The sequence below is a fragment of the Lampris incognitus genome, chromosome 9 (genome assembly GCF_029633865.1).
Source record: "Lampris incognitus isolate fLamInc1 chromosome 9, fLamInc1.hap2, whole genome shotgun sequence".
In the NCBI taxonomy this organism is placed as follows: domain Eukaryota; kingdom Metazoa; phylum Chordata; class Actinopteri; order Lampriformes; family Lampridae; genus Lampris; species Lampris incognitus.
Window position 1 is genome coordinate 27,479,709 of NC_079219.1, and position 16,968 is coordinate 27,496,676.

General features: G+C 42.1%; 1 long non-coding RNA gene across 1 annotated transcript in view; it reads left to right on the plus strand.

Moving 5' to 3' along the window:
- The window catches only part of LOC130117559 (uncharacterized), a 62,622-nt gene extending 61,585 nt beyond the window's left edge, over window positions 1-1,037 (plus strand). Inside the window, exon 3 of the long non-coding RNA XR_008810693.1 lies at window positions 1,012-1,037. This is a non-coding gene — a long non-coding RNA (uncharacterized LOC130117559). The remainder of the gene's footprint in view (window positions 1-1,011) is intronic.
- The last annotated feature ends 15,931 nt before the right edge of the window (window positions 1,038-16,968 follow it).

The following is a 16,968-nucleotide window of genomic DNA, read 5'->3' on the forward strand; positions in this document are numbered from 1 at the left end:
CGTGCTGATGCAAACACACAAGCACAAACAGACACACACGTACAGACCATGAATATGTGTGCACACAAATGCACATAAACACACACATGCACACAAACTTCGACACAGACGGATAGGGTTTCCCAGAGAGTGGAAACATAAAGACATCCTTCCCTTGTTCTGCACGGCTGGAACACATTGAGGTTTACAGATCAGATCCGGACGTACACACCATGGCAGGGAGAATCTATTTTCCCCTTCCTCTGCCCTGTGTCATGCCCAGCAACGGCTGCCCTTGTAGAATGAGAATGGAAAGATAAGGCACCTGGTGCATCATTTGCTATTTCTTGTATGGCTGCATGGGCCTTTTTTACTAAATCTACCATCGAAATGGACGTTGTTTCAGCATCTGCATGACTTATTTTTGCATGAGTTAAAGTCTAAAGGGTTAAACCTTTGCCACAATGGCATTCATCATGCATTAATCTCATGTACCGTGGAGATTCCTAGTTTGGGAACATTTTTAATATCATAACCAGTGGTTAGCAGTGATGCCTCACAACAAGAAGCATGAGGGTCCTGCATTGGATCCCAGCCTTTCTGTGTTGAGCTTACATGTTCTCCCTGTGTTCATGTGGGTTTCTTCTGGGTATTGTATTTCCTCCCACTGTGCAGAAACTTGAAAGATGAACCAAAGATTCATAGTCTACAGCTGCAAGGCATTGTGTGAGTGAGTGGTCTGTGTGATAGACTGGTGACCTGTCTAAGGTATCTCCCCACTTTTCACCCAGTGCCAGTTGGGTCAGTCTCCAGACCCTCACAACCCTGAATTGGATTAAGTGGGTATAGATAATGAATGAATGAATTGATTAACTAATGAGTGATAATTATCGAGATGTTCTTGGATCTTCTACCTTGAGAACTTAAAATTATGGTAATTTCGATGACGGCACAAAGTTACTGTGACAAAATGCATTACCGCGACTTACCAGGAGGGACTCAATCTATCCATTCTTGTTCTATGTTTGCCAGTATGCAGAATGCCGGAGCCACTCCCCTTGGATCTGTGACCACCCAATAATGAGAACATGGTGCTCACAAACCCAATCATCCCTATCCACTGGTCGGATCATCTGTGCGAGACCGAGATATGCCAGGAAAAGATGAAGAGCGATTTTTCCACTAATTCCAGCATCCTTTTTTATAATTGCTCCACAGTCCCGCCAAGGACTTACAGTCCTCTCTCACAACTCACACACACACACACACACACACACACACACACACACACACACACACACACACACACACACACACACACACACACACACACACACACACACACACACACACACACACAGCCAGTCTCGAACAGACCAATGTTTCTTTCTTTCTTTCTTTCTTTCTTTCTTTCTTTCTTTCTTTCTTTCTCTCTCTGTCTCTCTCTCTCTCTCTCTCTGTCTCTCTCTCTCCCTTTCTTTCTCTGACTCTTTCTCTGCCTGTCTCTCTTTCACAATTTGTCACTTTCTAAGTTTTCCTCATTTATTCTCCTTGTCACTGTTTTCATTGTGTTCATTTAACTTATTTGACTGGACATTTAAACAGTTTTCATAAAATCCTTTTAACAAAGACCATCAGTGGTGAGGCTTTTCACTCGGTGATAAAACATTTGTTTATGGGGAGGGGATGAAGAAGGAGCCAGTAAAGAAAGCTAGGACGTTATATCATCGCAGAGAACTTGGGTGTACACTGGAGCCAGGTTATGAAAGCTCTTGCCATGAATGGCTGATTCAAATGTTCAGTTAAATGCCAGAAAGTGGTGCTTAAGTTGTTTAAGACATACACCCCCCTTTGCTAATTGCAGCTCAAGAGTCATTTCCCACATAGGCTGTCCTGCTAGATCCGCTCCTGAAGTGATAAATGTCTCAATTCACTATCCACTATTATACAGTATTCAAATCAAGGCCTGCCCTGTCAAATTTTAATACAAAGGGTCTGAGTCCCAAAAAAATTCCCATTCAAACACACCTTTCTTTTCATGCTAAAATCCTTGTAATAATAATAATAATAATAATAATAATAAGGTCCGTAGAAGTTCAACCCTTCCTCCACATGCCACGGCACGGACCGGGCAATGCAAGTATGACAAGCCAGCAATACAAACGGCCAAAGGGGCTTTGACAAAAACAAAAGCCCCGAGGCTCTAAAGTACCGGGTTGCCATCCGGCGGGGTTTAGCCAGCCTCATGGGCAGGAGAGGCTCTTACTCTCCTAGAGCTGGTGTCTCAAAAAATACTGGTGGTTGTGCAATCTAAAATTCACTAAAACTTTTTTATTATGGAAACTCGTATTACCAGATACCGCATTGGTCGTCACGCAGGTTACCAAGGACCGCGATCTTCAGTGAGGAACCAGGCTGAGATCGAAAAGTGTGTTACTGGAACAAACTCTACCCAAAATGCACCTGAGGATCACCACACCGAGGACATTTCTCAAAGAGGCCCTCATGTTGCACCATTTCAAAATCCCACTAAAGCCAGTCGACAGAAATGGTCTAGGGAAGAGTACAAAGAAGTCATGAAAGCCTTCTACACTGCTTCCTTCAACCCAAAAACATCAGTAATTCAAAGCACATATGACATCTGGCGTGCCAATAACCCCACAAACAGGCTGAATCTAGACGCCAACAAACTTGCAAATGTCCACCATCGTCAATAAGAAAAGACTAACAGAAATGGGGCTGCAAGCCATCCAAGCAGGAGTAAAGCTGAGAGATGAGGATGTAAAACCTGATAAGAGGGATACAAACACAGATCCAGAGGATCAAAATGAAGATAAGAATCACAAAAATGAGAGAACTGATAAGCCAGGTGACCAAAAACCACTGAACAAGATGAACAAGATGAGAAAGTGAGTGCAATGAAAGAAAGCATCCTTAGAAAATATGAAATAGACAAAGAAGCTCCAATAGGTCAGAGACCACCAATTCCAAAGATAAAAAGTGATCAGCACTCAAAATCAGCCATAGAAACAGCAAACAAAGCCATCAACCAGATAAAAGATCGACTCCCAGAAGTGCTGTCCCTAACAAACATTAACCACCTTGTCTATGCAACTGCCTCTGCCATCACTGAATCACTGGGCATCAAACAAAAGAGGAAGAAGAGACCAAGAAAAGATAACCAAACAAAATGGAAAAGAAAACTGAAAGTGAAATACGCAAAATTAGGGGAGACATATCTACACTAAATGAGATTAAAAACGAGAAACCAGTCAAAGAAAAACGAAAAAGAGCACTAATCAGGAAACACAACATCAAACAGAAAGATCAGATACTAACAGCCACTGAAAAATTTGAACAACTACAAGCAAAAACTCAATGAGTGAAAAGTTTTGATAAGAGGCAAAAGTACTTCAACCAGAACAAAACTTACAAAGAAAACACAAAGAAATTCTATAGAGAACTGGGGAAAAGGTCTGTTGAGGTCAAAGAACCCCCTAAAATTGATGAAGTAGAGAAGAGCAACATCTGGGAAAAACAAAAGAATTGCAACAAAAACGCTGAATGGACCGGCCAAATAGAAACAGAGAACATCCAAACCAACCAACAAGAATGGCCACAAATAACCCTAGAAGAAACAAAAACAGCAATACAGAAGTCCAGTAACTGGAAAGCCCCTGGTAATGATGGGATACTGAACTTCTGGATCAAGAACTTACCATCTTTACACCAAGATCTGACACACACCTACAATGGATGCATCAGCACACCAAAAGACACCAAAAACCCTAAAAACTATTGTCCCATCACATGTCTCCCTACAACCTACAAGATCTTAACATCCATCATCACCGGGAGAGTTTACGAACACCTGGAAGAAAACAACCTACTTCCCATAGATTAAAAAGGGTGTCCACAAGGGAGCTATGGCTGCAAAGACCAGCTTTTTATAAACAAAGCCATCATTAAGGAAGTAAAAATGAGGAAGAGAAATTTGACAACAGCCTGGATAGACTATACGAAGGTGTTCTACTCTGTACCCCATGACTGGATACTAAAATGTCTTGATATCTACAAAATATCACCAGTCCTTTTCCAGTTCCTAACAGCAAATGTGGACCAGTGGAAAACAACCCTTGTTCTAAAATACACAGACGGGACACTACATTCAAGGCAGATCAACATCAATAGCGGCATATTACAAGGTGACTCTCTTTCTCCTCTCCTCTTTTGCATAGCTCTCACTCCACTATCCTCCCTCCTGAACAACACCAGCTGTGGTTGTACTACAGGTTCATGCACTATTAACCATCTAGTCTACATGGATGACCTGAAAACCTTTACCAAGAATGACCAAGAGCAAACTGGCCTTTTGTCCATTGCAAAATGCTTCAGTGACGACATCAAAATGGAGTTCGGACTAGACAAATATGCCAAAGCTACATTCAAAAAAGGAAAACTTACCACCACCGAAAACATCCAAATTGACTATGACACCACCATCCAAGACCTAGAACAAGAAGGCACATACAAATTCCTGGGAGTGAATGAAGGGGATGGGATACAACATGCCAAAATTAAAGAAAAGATCAGAAAGGAGTACTACTGAGGAATACGAATGGTAACAAAATCCGAACTCAATGCATCCAACCGAATTGAAGCCATCAACACCCTGGATACACCAGTCATAACTTACAGCTTCAGCATTGTCGACTGGAAACTAGAAGAGATCAGGAAACTAGATAGAAAAACAGGAAAAATACTCACCTTAGAGAGGATGCACCACCAAAAATCAGATGTGGATAGATTGTACCTCCCCAGAAACGTGGTTGGTAGGGGTCTAATCCAACTGGAAACTGCCTACAAAACAACAACAATAGGCCTAGATACTTACCTTAACACCAAAAATGACCCCCTTCTCATGATTGCTAGAGAGCATGAAAAACAAAGCAAAAAGTACTCCGTAGCTAACCAAGCCGCAATGTTCAGAAGAGAGCTCAACCTCTCTGAAACACCGCAACCTGAAAATGAAGCTCCAACCATCCATGTCCGAAAAGTCAAACAAAAAGCAAAGGGTCACGCCCAAGAACAAATGATGCAAAAATGGGAAGGGAAACAAATGCACGGGCAATACCCAAAAAGAGTAGGTGAGAAAGATGTAGACCAACATATGACCAACCAATGGCTCAAGCTGGGCTGAAATCCAAAACAGAGGGTTTTATCATCACTGCCCAAGACTAGGCCATCAAGACCAATTCCTACCGGAGCAAAATCCTCAAAGTTGGCACAGACTCAGCGTGCAGGATATGTGGTCAATTCCAGGGAACCATTAACGATATCATGGCAGGGTGGCCTGAGCTGGCCAAAACTGAATACCTATAAAGACACAACAAGGCCGCCACATACCTGCACTGAAACATCTGCAAAGAATTCAACATCAGCACAAAAGAAAAATGGTACAAGCACAAGCCCCAAACAGTAACAGAAAAATACGACATCACAATCTTATGGGACATGCCAATACAGACATATCGTGAGATAAAGGCCAACAAACCAGACATCATCATCAAGAACAAAAAAGAAAAAAGCTGCCTACTCATTGACACGTCCATCCTGACTGAAAGGAACACCTCAGTAAAAGTAACTGAAAAATTGTTGAAATATGAAGACCTTGAAATAGAGATTGAACGAATGTGGGGAATGAACACCACAACAATACCAGTAGTCATAGGAGCCCTGGGACTTGTAAAAAAAAAAGGGGGGGGGGATGGAGAAATACACCCAACGGATCCCAGGTAACATCAGAATACAAGAACTACAGAAGATCGCACTACATGGAACATCTCATCTCCTAAGGAAGGTACTATCCATCAAATACACTTCTACCTCATTCTAACTATAGGCCCAAGGAATGGGCCCGGTTATTATGTTGTATTATGGCATGAAGTTAAAGGACATTTGTGTAATAATAATAATAAAAATAGGGTAATTGGCCAAGTACAATTTGGACGAAAAAGTGGGAAGAAGCCACAAAAATAAAGAACAATGATAATAACACAGCATTTTATTTGTAGCACGCTTTTCAATATACACAAAGACGCTTTACATTAGATTAAAAAAAACATAAAAGCAATGCACAAAAAACATGACAAACAACATTAATCATACATTAAAACCAATTCTTAAAACGTGGACAGATTGGTGTAGTCTCTAATGTATTTGGGGAGAGATTTCCAGAGGGAGGGAGCAGCAATGGAGATGGCCCTGTCGCCCCAGGTCCTGTGATTGGTCCTGTCTGATGGAGAAAGGAGATTGGCATCAGAGAAGCGAAATCTGCAGGAAAGAGTATGGTAGTGGAGCAGGTCGGTAAGGTAGGAGGGGGGCCTGTTTGTGGATCCAGCGGATGTTCTGGGTGTGCTGTAGTTTGTTTAGGACTTTGGATGGTGAGCCATAAAGAAAGCTATTGCAGTAAGCAATTAATTCTGGATATGATGAAAGCACGGATCAAAGTTTCAGCAGCAGAGAAGGAGAGTAATGGGCAGGCATGAGCTATGTTTTTTAGGTGGAAAAAGGCAGTTCGGGCGGTTTGATTGATGGTGGTCAAAGGAGAAGTTGCTGTCAAAAATGATTCCGAGTTTGCGGATGTGTGGGAAGGGAGACAGAATGGAGTTATCAATAGTGAGGCAGAAGTTGTGAGTGGTTTTGGTAAGGGATTTGGGACCGATGATGATCATGTCAGATTTAGCACAATTTAGTTTGAGGAATATGGCTTACTTCCATGATTTATTTTCAGCGAGGTTGTTGACTGGAGTAATTTGTAGTGGTGATGGGTTTAGTAGAGATGTCGGACTGGATGCCATCGACATAGCATTGGAAGTGGAGACCATGATAATAACATAGGATGTAACCATGAGGGAGGATGTAAAGGATGAACAGCAGAGGACCAAGCACCGAATCCTGGGGGATGGCTTGGGACAGAGGAGCAGGAAAAAAGGATGTGCAGTCGATGGTGTCAAAAGCTGCAGTGAAGTCGTGGAGGATGAGAATGCTGAGGTGGCCAGAGTCTGATGAGAGGAGGAGGTCATTGGTGACTTTAGGAAGGGCTCTGTCTGTGCTGTCCTGTGAGTGGAAACCAGAATGAATTGGTTTGAACAGGTTGTTGGAGATGAGGTGAGTTTTGAGTTGGGAGGCAACAACACAACACGTTCCAGTAGTTTTGACAGAAAGGGATGATTTGCCGGAAGTTGCTCTAAATAAATCCTTGATGATTTCAGCTTTGGTAGTACGAATTATCTATAAGAAACATAGTTTATAATTTTCCCCCAATGGGTGTCCCAAGAGCACTTTTGGACAGTCAGCCAAATGAAAAGTCAAATCACTGACCAAGTCAATGACAATTCTCTACAAGGTTCTGTAGCCAAAATTTCATGTGTCTATTATTTTCTAAATGTGTGTGGGACTATAGTTGTGTCAATTCTTGGATTTATTCAGATGTGATCTTGCAAGACTACATTATGCATACCTCAACAGACTAAAGCTCAGCAGTAACAATATTACACTTTTAAAGGTTCTTTGGTTTGGTTCAAGTCTTCAATTTCTACAGGTTGATTTTGTTTCTCAAGGTAATAGAAGACACCAAGTACACCTTACCTCCCCAAATTGGAGTATTTTCTGTGGCATCCCGTCTACTGAGCACTATCATATTGGGATTTTTCAGCATTTTTTGTCTCTCAACAGTCCATGAAATATACATTTGTGGGAGAAAACATTTTGACTGCAAGCTGTTTTATCTGAGCTGTTGATGAACTGAGAGGAAACGTGTGGACAGGGTGGAGCATCCGGCTCTCAGCTCCTGCTCCTCCTGTCCACACTGAGTGGACGGGAACTACAGCCAACCACAAATTCACATGCTCTTGAGCAAACAGATGAGCACAAAGTAATTATGCTGCTGAAATTCAAATGGTAGCCTAAAAACAGAAATACTAACAGGGGTTGCTGATGCTGGGTTGTCAAAAAGCAAGTGGAAACGTTCTCTCGCTCTGCCCCCGATTCTTCCCAGAACTCAGGAAATTAAAATCTGCTTGGCATACATTGTTGCACTGTATAAGACCTCGGGGCTCACTGTCCATAAACTGGCCTTCTGTGACCATCAAAGGGCATACTCCATTGCCCTAAAATAGGTGCGGTCACTATTTTACTCCTACCTCATAAATAAAAACCCCGGAAACCCCAAACACTTGTTTTCTTTCTGTTTTCTTTCTTCCTGTTCACTCTTGGCTGCTCCAGTTACAGGTTGCTATAGCAGATCATCTGTTTCAATCGCTTCCCGTCCCCTTCATCTTCCTCTGTCACACCAGCCACCTGCATGTCCTTCCTCCCCACATCCATAAACCTCCTCTTTGGCCTTCCTCTTTTCTCACTTGCCAAGCAGCGCCAACTTCAGCATCCTTCTCCTTATATACCCAGCATCCCTCCTCTGAACATGTCCAAACCATCTCAATCTTGACTCTCTTGCTTTTTCTCCAAACTATCCAACATGAGTTTTTCCTCTAATATACTCATTCCTAATCCTGTCCCTCTTTGTCATTCCTAACGAAAATCTTAGCATCTTCAACTCTGCCACCTTTCAGCTCTGCCTCCTGTCTTTTCATCAGTGCCACCATCCCCAAACCAAACAACATAGTAGCTGGTCTCACAATCATCTTGTAAACCTTCCCTTTTCACTCCTGCTGGTACCCTTCTGTCACAAGTCACCCCTGACACTTCTCCACCCACTCCACCCTGCCTGCACTCTCTTCTTCACCTCGCTTCTGCACTCTGTTACTTTGGATAGTTGACCCCAAGTATTTAAACTCATCCATCTTCGCCACCTCTACTCCTTGCATCCTCACCATTCCGCTGTCCTCCCTCTCGTTCACACATATATGTATTCCGTCTTGCTCCTACTGACTTTCATTCCTCTTCTCTCCAGTGCATACCTCCACCTCTCCAGGCTCTCCTCAAACTGCAACATACTCCCACTACAGATCCCAATGTTATGTACAAACATCATAGTCTACAGAGACTCCTGCCGGATCTCGTCCGTCAACCTGTCCATCACCATTGCAAACAAGAAAGGGCTAAGAGCCAATTCTTGATATAATCCCACCTCCACCTTGAACCCATCTGTCATTCCTACCACACACCTCACCACTGTGACACTGCCCTCATACATATCCTGCACCACTCTTACATCTCTGCCACTCCCGACCTCCTCATACAGTACCACACCTCCTCTCTCAGCACCTTGTCATATGCTTTCTCTAAATCCACAAAGACACAATGTAACTCCTGCTGGCCTTCTCTATACTTCTTCATCAACATTTTCAAAGCAAACATTGCATATGCAGTGCTCTTTCATGGCATGAAACCATACTGCTGCTCGCAAATCATCACCTCTCCTCTTAACCTAGCTTCCACTACTCTTTCCCATATTCTCATGCTGTGGCTGATCAACTTTATACCTCTGTAGTTACAACAGCTCCGCACACCACCCTTACTCTTGAAATCAGTACCAGCATACTTCTTCTCCACTTCTCAGGCATCCTCTCACTTTCCAAAATTATGTTAAACAATCTAGTTAAAAACTCTACTGCCATCTTTCCTAAACACATCCATGCCTCCACAGTTATGTCATCTGGACCAATTGCCTTTCCACTCTTCATCCTCTTCATAGCTGCCCTCAATTTCTCCTTGCCAGTCCAGCACACTTCCTGATTCACTATCCCCACATCATCCAACCTCTCTCTCTCTCTCCTCAGCCCCTCAAAGTACTCCTTCCACCTTCTCAACACACTGTCCTTGCTTGTCAGCACATTTCCATCTCTATCCTTCATTGCCCTAACCTGCTGCACATCCTTCCCGGCTTGGTCCCTCTGTCTAGCCTATCAGTACAAGCCCTTTTCTCCTCTCTTAGTGTTCAACCTCTTATACAACTCACCATATGCCTTTTCCTTTGCCTTTGCTACCTCTCTCTTCACTTTACACCATATCTCCTTGTACTCCTGTCTACTTTCTTCATCTCTCTGACTATCCCACTTCTTCCTCTGCCAACCTCTTCCTCTGTATGACTTGCTGTACTTCCTCATCCCACCACCAAGTCTCCTTGTCTTCCTTCCTCTGTCCAGATGACAGACCAAGTACCTTTCTAGCTGTCTCCCTTGCTATTTCTGCAGTGGCTGCACAGCCATCCAGCCACTCTTCACTACTACCCAGTACGTGTCTTAACTTCTCCCTGAACTCCACACAACAGTGTTCCTTCTTCAATTTCCACCATTTGATCCTTGGCTCTGCCTTCACTCTTTTCCTCTTTTTGATCTCCAAAGTCTTCCTACAGACAACTATCCGATGCTGCCTAGCTACGTTCTCCCATCACCAATGTGTAGTCTCTAATCCCTTTCGGATCACGACTCCTGCATAAGCTATAGTCCACCTGTGTACACCTTATATGTCACCCTGTGTTCCTCCCTCTTCTTGAAATATGTATTCACCACAGCCATTTCCATCCTTTTTGCAAAATCCACCACATTCCTCTCCTTGACACCACACTTACCCATCAACTATCACCTCTGTTCCCTTCACCAACATGCCCATTGAAGTCCACCCAGTCACCACTCTCCCCTCCTTGGTACCCTCTCCACCACTTCATCCAACTCACTCCAGAATTCTTCTTTCTCTTCCATCTCACACCCAACTTGCAAGGCATGTGCACTCATCATCACACCTTCAGTTTCCAGTTTCATATTCATCACTCAGCCCAGCACTCTCTTCACCCCAAACACACTCTTGACATACTCTTCTTTCAGAATTAGCCCTTCCTCATTTCTCCTCCTATCCACACTGTGGTGGAAGAGTTTGAACCCACCTTTGATGCTCCTGGCCTTACTCCCCTTCCAGCTGGTGTCTTGCACACACAGGAAATCTACCTTCCTTCTCTCCATCATATCAGCCAGCTCTCTCTCTTTACCAGTTATAGTGCCAACATTCAAAGCTCCGACTCTCACTTCCACACTCCTACCCTTCCTCCTCTTCCACAGCCACTGGGCATGCCTTCCCCCTCTCCTCCTTTGCCCAACAGTAGCATAGTTTCCATCTGTACCCTGCTGGCCAACACTACTGGTGGCAGCTGTTGGTAACCTAGGTCTCGACAGATCCAATATGGAAATTTTATGTATGATCTACATATGAGATTTGGCAAAGTTTTTATGCTGGATGCCCTTCCTGATGCAACCCTCCCTATTTATCTAGGCTTGAGACTGGTACTAATAATGTACTTGCTTGTGCATCATCAATGGCTGGGTTAAGGTTACCTGGGTTACCTGTTTTCCACAATAAATCACCTTATCAAGCCTCAATCTCACTCACCCATTGACTCATTGACTCCACTGAGAAGCAGTGCGATAACTTCATGGACTTTTTCAGCACATAAACCAGCCATTTCAGGTCCTCATTCTTCAGCAGCACTAACTTTTCCCCTTCCATACATGACCCTCTACCAAATAAACCACGGCCTACAAGGTACAATCCCGGCAGAATAAATTACCATGGATAAATTCTGAAATTCTGCAATTACTCAAATAAAAGGCTCTCTCTCTCTCTCAAAAAGTGTAGAGCCTCAAAAACATTGGAGAATAAAACACATTTCATAGAGATCGGAAACGAATGTACTGCTGAGTTATGCAAGATACGGTTGTGTATTACCAAAAGCAAATTATTCAAACTGCTTCTAAGCCTAAAACATTATGACAGCCACTTAAAGTCATCACAGGTGAAAATGGGAGGAAACACATTGACAACATTCAAATTTCTCTACAAGGCACTCATCACTGAAGCTGAAGCTTTAATACTCCGTCTTTTCCCCCACCTGTTTTTTTCCTTCTACGTCCCACCAGTTCGCTTTCTTAGAATTTACACAGAATAAGCTTTCTGATATTTTGAATACTTTCAAAACTTTGTATGCATATGATATTTGTGGTTTGAATATGTATTTTTTAAGGATCATGCTGACAGCTTCATGCCTCTCCATCATCTGATCAATCTCTGTATTAGGCTTTCCATTTTCCCTTCTGACTTGAACATGTCTGTGGATGTTCTCATTCATCCAGGTCATGGTTATCCAAAGGAGTTGAATCTAGTGCAACTGGACTTGGTATATATCCGTGACTGGAAAACTGTTCAAATCACCCCCATTTTTAAATCTGAGGATCTGACTCTTTTTTCGAACTACAGGCCAACATTTATTCACCCTGTAATATCTAAAGTATTGGAAAAATTCTTTCTGACCAATTAAACAACAATATTGAAAGCAATAACATCCTCAGTGACTTTCAATATGATTTCCACTCTACCCAATCAATCATGTCTGTATTATTATTTACTGAACAAATACGTACTTCACTGAACAAAGGTCATGTCACTGGACCCATTTTTATTGATTGTCGCAAAGCCTTTGATACAATGAATCGTCAGATTCTGCTGAATATACATATCATTTCAGCTTTACTACTCTTTGGTAATGATGTTCTCCTCATACTTGTCTAACAGGTACCAAGTGGTTAAAATCGGTCATATAACATTTGCCCCAATAACTTGTAATATGGGAGTTCCACAAGGCAGCATTCTGGGTCCTTTACTTTTTCTTATGTATATCAATGACCTTCACAATGTGTATAAATATTCTAATTGTCTGCTATATGCCGATGACCCTGTAATTTTTATTTCTGATCCAAACCCTGTTATCATAAACTCAAAACTCTCTTCTGACCTTCACTACTTAGTTGAAATGTAATCATCTATCTATGTCAAGAAAAAAGTGTATGTATTTTCATTACCCTAAGAAATCTACATCTATGTCTGTCTCCATTCATCTTACAACTCAAACATTATCTATCACAATAACGCACACATATCTTTAAGTATCCCTCAAGTCACCTCTCACTTAACAAAACCACATTCATATTAATGAAGAAGCTCAACCAGAAGTTGTTTGTTTATAACAAGATCAGATCATATCTCACCTGTATTGTCTCAGACACATATTTACACACTATCATTCTTTCGACAATATCCTACTGTCTCCCAATCTGGTCCCTCATCACAAAGGAAACAATTGAACCAATTGCAAGGCTCTACAATAAAGCTTATAAGACCAATGGTAACCTTCCCCCTTGGACTCACCACTGCACTGCACGTTCACACTGTAACACCCTGACTTTTCAGAACTACACGAATAATCTGGCCATCAAATTTTACTTTCAGATCCAAAACAATAACTCCCCTCCAACAATTACTGCTCTACTTACAAGACACAAAAAGACAAGAACGCATCACTAGATCAATTTCATATGCACTTATTCCAGTACCAGCTTACAAAAACAAGTACAGTCAGAGAGCACACTAAAATCTAGACTGAGATTCCATTTACATTAGAGCAATAACCTATATTATACAATTCAAAAAAGAACATAAACACTATCTCGTGGAAGGACACACCTGCAACCACTGATTCACCTCATTTATAGTCAAGTCAAGTAAATTTTATTTGTGTAGCCCAATATCACAAGTTACAAATTTGTCTCAGGGGGCTTTACACAACATCCTATCCTTAGACCCTCACATTGGATAAGGAACAACGCCCTAAAAAAATAAATAAAAAAAAACCTTTAACAGTGAGAAAAAATAGGAAGAAACCTCAGGAAGAGCATCAGAGAAGGGCTCTTTCTCCCAAGACGGAAAACATGCAATGGATGTTGGATGTTGTGTTTATACAATTTACAGAATACATACCATCTTATATATACAATTTTACTCACACTACTTAAATCCTCTCCTCTGTAGTGTCTGTGTAGCTGTTTATGTTTCGCTATTGTTTTGTTTCTGTAATTTTTTCTGTTTTTATTTTGTATTGTAATGTGCTCCTGTCTTTTATTTGCTGCAGAAGAGGAACTGCCCGTAAACCAGTTTTAACTGAGTCAGGCTAGAATATATGTAACACATTTTAACATCTGTTATGTTACTTTTAATCTTTTCCTGTATAATAATAAAGTAAGTAAGTAAGCATCACCTCAACCACAATAAACTCTTTGAACATTTCCAGTCTGGTTTCAGGCCTGCTCACAGCACTTAGACAGCCCTCCTCAGGGTCACCAACGACCTTCTGCTGGAAGCTAACAATGGTTCCCCTTCCACCTTGATTGTCCTCAAACTCTGCTCAACATTTGACACCATAGACCACTCCACATTCAGCACACCAAACTATCCCACAGCTGGTTCAGCTAATACCTTACCAACAATTTCTTTCCCTTGGGGCCTCAAAGTCCCAGACCCACTTTGTCTCCTACGGTATCCCACTTGGCTCCATCCTTGGCCCCATTCTGTTCACCCTCTACATGCTCCCCCTCAGTCGTGTCATCAGCCGGCATGTAATATCATTCCATTGCTATGCTGATGACACACACAACTGTACATCAAAACTGCCCCACTTTCCTCTGCTGCCTTCGCACGGCTCAACATCTGCCTCAAGAATAAAAGGATGTGGAAGAAGCAAAACTTCTTTCAGCTAAATAGCAGCAAAACTCAGGCCCTTCTCATTGGCACCCCTCACCAGGTTAAACTATTTCCCACAACCCCCCTCACTATTGCTGAGCAAACCATCTCTCTCCTCCTCCTCAATCACCAACTTTGGTATCAAGTTTGACCCTTCCTAACCTTTGACACCCACATTTAACATCTCTTCAAGACCTCATTATACCACCTTAAAAACATTGCTGAACTCCGTCCCACCCTCAACCTTGCTGATGCCGAAAAGCTCATCCATGCCTTTGTATCATCACAGCTGAACAACTGCAATGCACTCTTCATCAGCATTACTGGCAGGAGCATCCAGAAGCTCCAGTGCATCCAGAACAGCACTTCCAAGATCCTGATGAGAGTACGGAAACACCACCACATCATTCCCATCCCAGCTTCCCTTCACTGGCTTCTCATCTCCTGCAGAATCGCCATTCTATTAACCTTCAAATGCATCCACAGAAAAGCACCTCCATGCCCCAAAGAACTGCTCATCCCCCACAATCCCTCCTGCATTCTTCGGTCTGGCAGCAGCTTGCTCCTCCACACACCCAGGATGAAGCTCCACTCAGTGGGAGACCTGGTGTTTTGCTCTGCCACCCTCCATCTCTGGAACACCCTCCCGGACCACCTAAGGGCTCCCCAAATTCTGGCCCCCTTTAAACCGGCCATAAGACACTTTTATTCAGAAAAGCTTTTAATTTTACCATGTAGTATTTTTTTTGTCTTCTGTCTTTATTCTTTCTGCACAGTCAAGCACTTTGAAATGGTCTTTGACAATGAAAGGTGCTATACAAATAAAATGTATCTTTATTATTATTATTATTATTAACATTATCATTTATAATAATAATAATAATAATAGAGAGAATACAAGCAACCACAGGATCTGTGGTGGGTCACACATGTTCTGACACTCATTTATGAGCAGATACACAACATACCGTATTTCAATATAAGTAACTAAGTTAAGGATAAGTAAATAAGTTTTTATTCTCAAGATGACTCACAAAAAATTGTTGTACTCATACCAAAGTAAGATTATTTATTCACACACACACACACACACACACACACACACACACACACACACACACACACACACACACACACACACACACACACACACACACACACACACACACACACACATCTGGCTACATCTCCTGTCTCAAGGCACAGGTGTGGGGAGAATTTTGTTTGTTTGGAGAGGTCTCAACTCCCCCACACCTCCTCTCACATTTCTCCATCTCCTCCTCCCTTCCTTCTTTCACCTCTCATTGCTTTCCTCATGTGCTCTCACACATCTCTGTTTCTTGGGCACCCACCTTTTCTCTCACCTCGACAGCCTACTCTATTCTTGTCCAGTTTCTTCCACACCCCTCTCTTTTCAACATTTCTTGAATAAAATTTTCTCTCAATCTTGCCTACACCTTCATTTAGAGACTGCTCTTCTCTCCTCCTGTCACTTTTTTGTTTGACAGAGCTCATCATTTTCCTTCTCTTATCATTTGTACTGTCAGGGATTCACCTACTTCCCCTCTCACAAACTATCGTTCTATAAATGCATGTGTTTATTTTATAACTGTTTACCCTTTCTCACACTCTTCCTGCCTTTCAATGCACACACACACACACACACACACACACACACACACACACACTCACAGATCCTGGGGAATGTCAGGAATGCCTTCTTCCTTGTAGCATCATGTTGTTTTTACACATATGACTGCAAATCCTGAACCTGAGCTGCTTAGGTTGCCAGAGCCAATGAGTATTTTTCCAAGCAAAGCTCACGGGTGGACAGATGGATGGATGGATGGATGGATGGATGGATGGATGGATAGATGGATGGATGGATGGATGGATGGATGGATAGGAAGTGAACAGTGTTAACACAGCCTGAAAAGGCCCAGTTGGACATCCAAATGAATACACCAACTTAGAAAGTAATCTTAAGTACACTTGCATATGAAAGTAGCTTGACAAACAACACATTTTTAGTTAGTTATTACATTTTTAGTTAGGAGGCAATTATAGAGGCAGGCAAGGCTTGGAGACTTGTATACATACTTACAGCTGGGTAAATGAGTTTTTATTTGATCATTTAATTTTGCCAATTTCTGATAAATATAAAGGGCTCTTACAACAAATACAGCAAAGACAAATTGAAGCATTTGTCAACTTAACACATTATTTTAGATTTAATCTTCGAAGCTGTAAGAAATTTATACTAATTGTTAACATTTTAGATGAACAAAAAAAACTCACTTATAACTTTAACAATAGTCATCCTGTGCATTGTTGTTCCAATTAAGACTGTCCCAAAGCCAGGCATGCCTCACATCTCTCTAGGAGAGCGCTGGAGTGCAGATACGT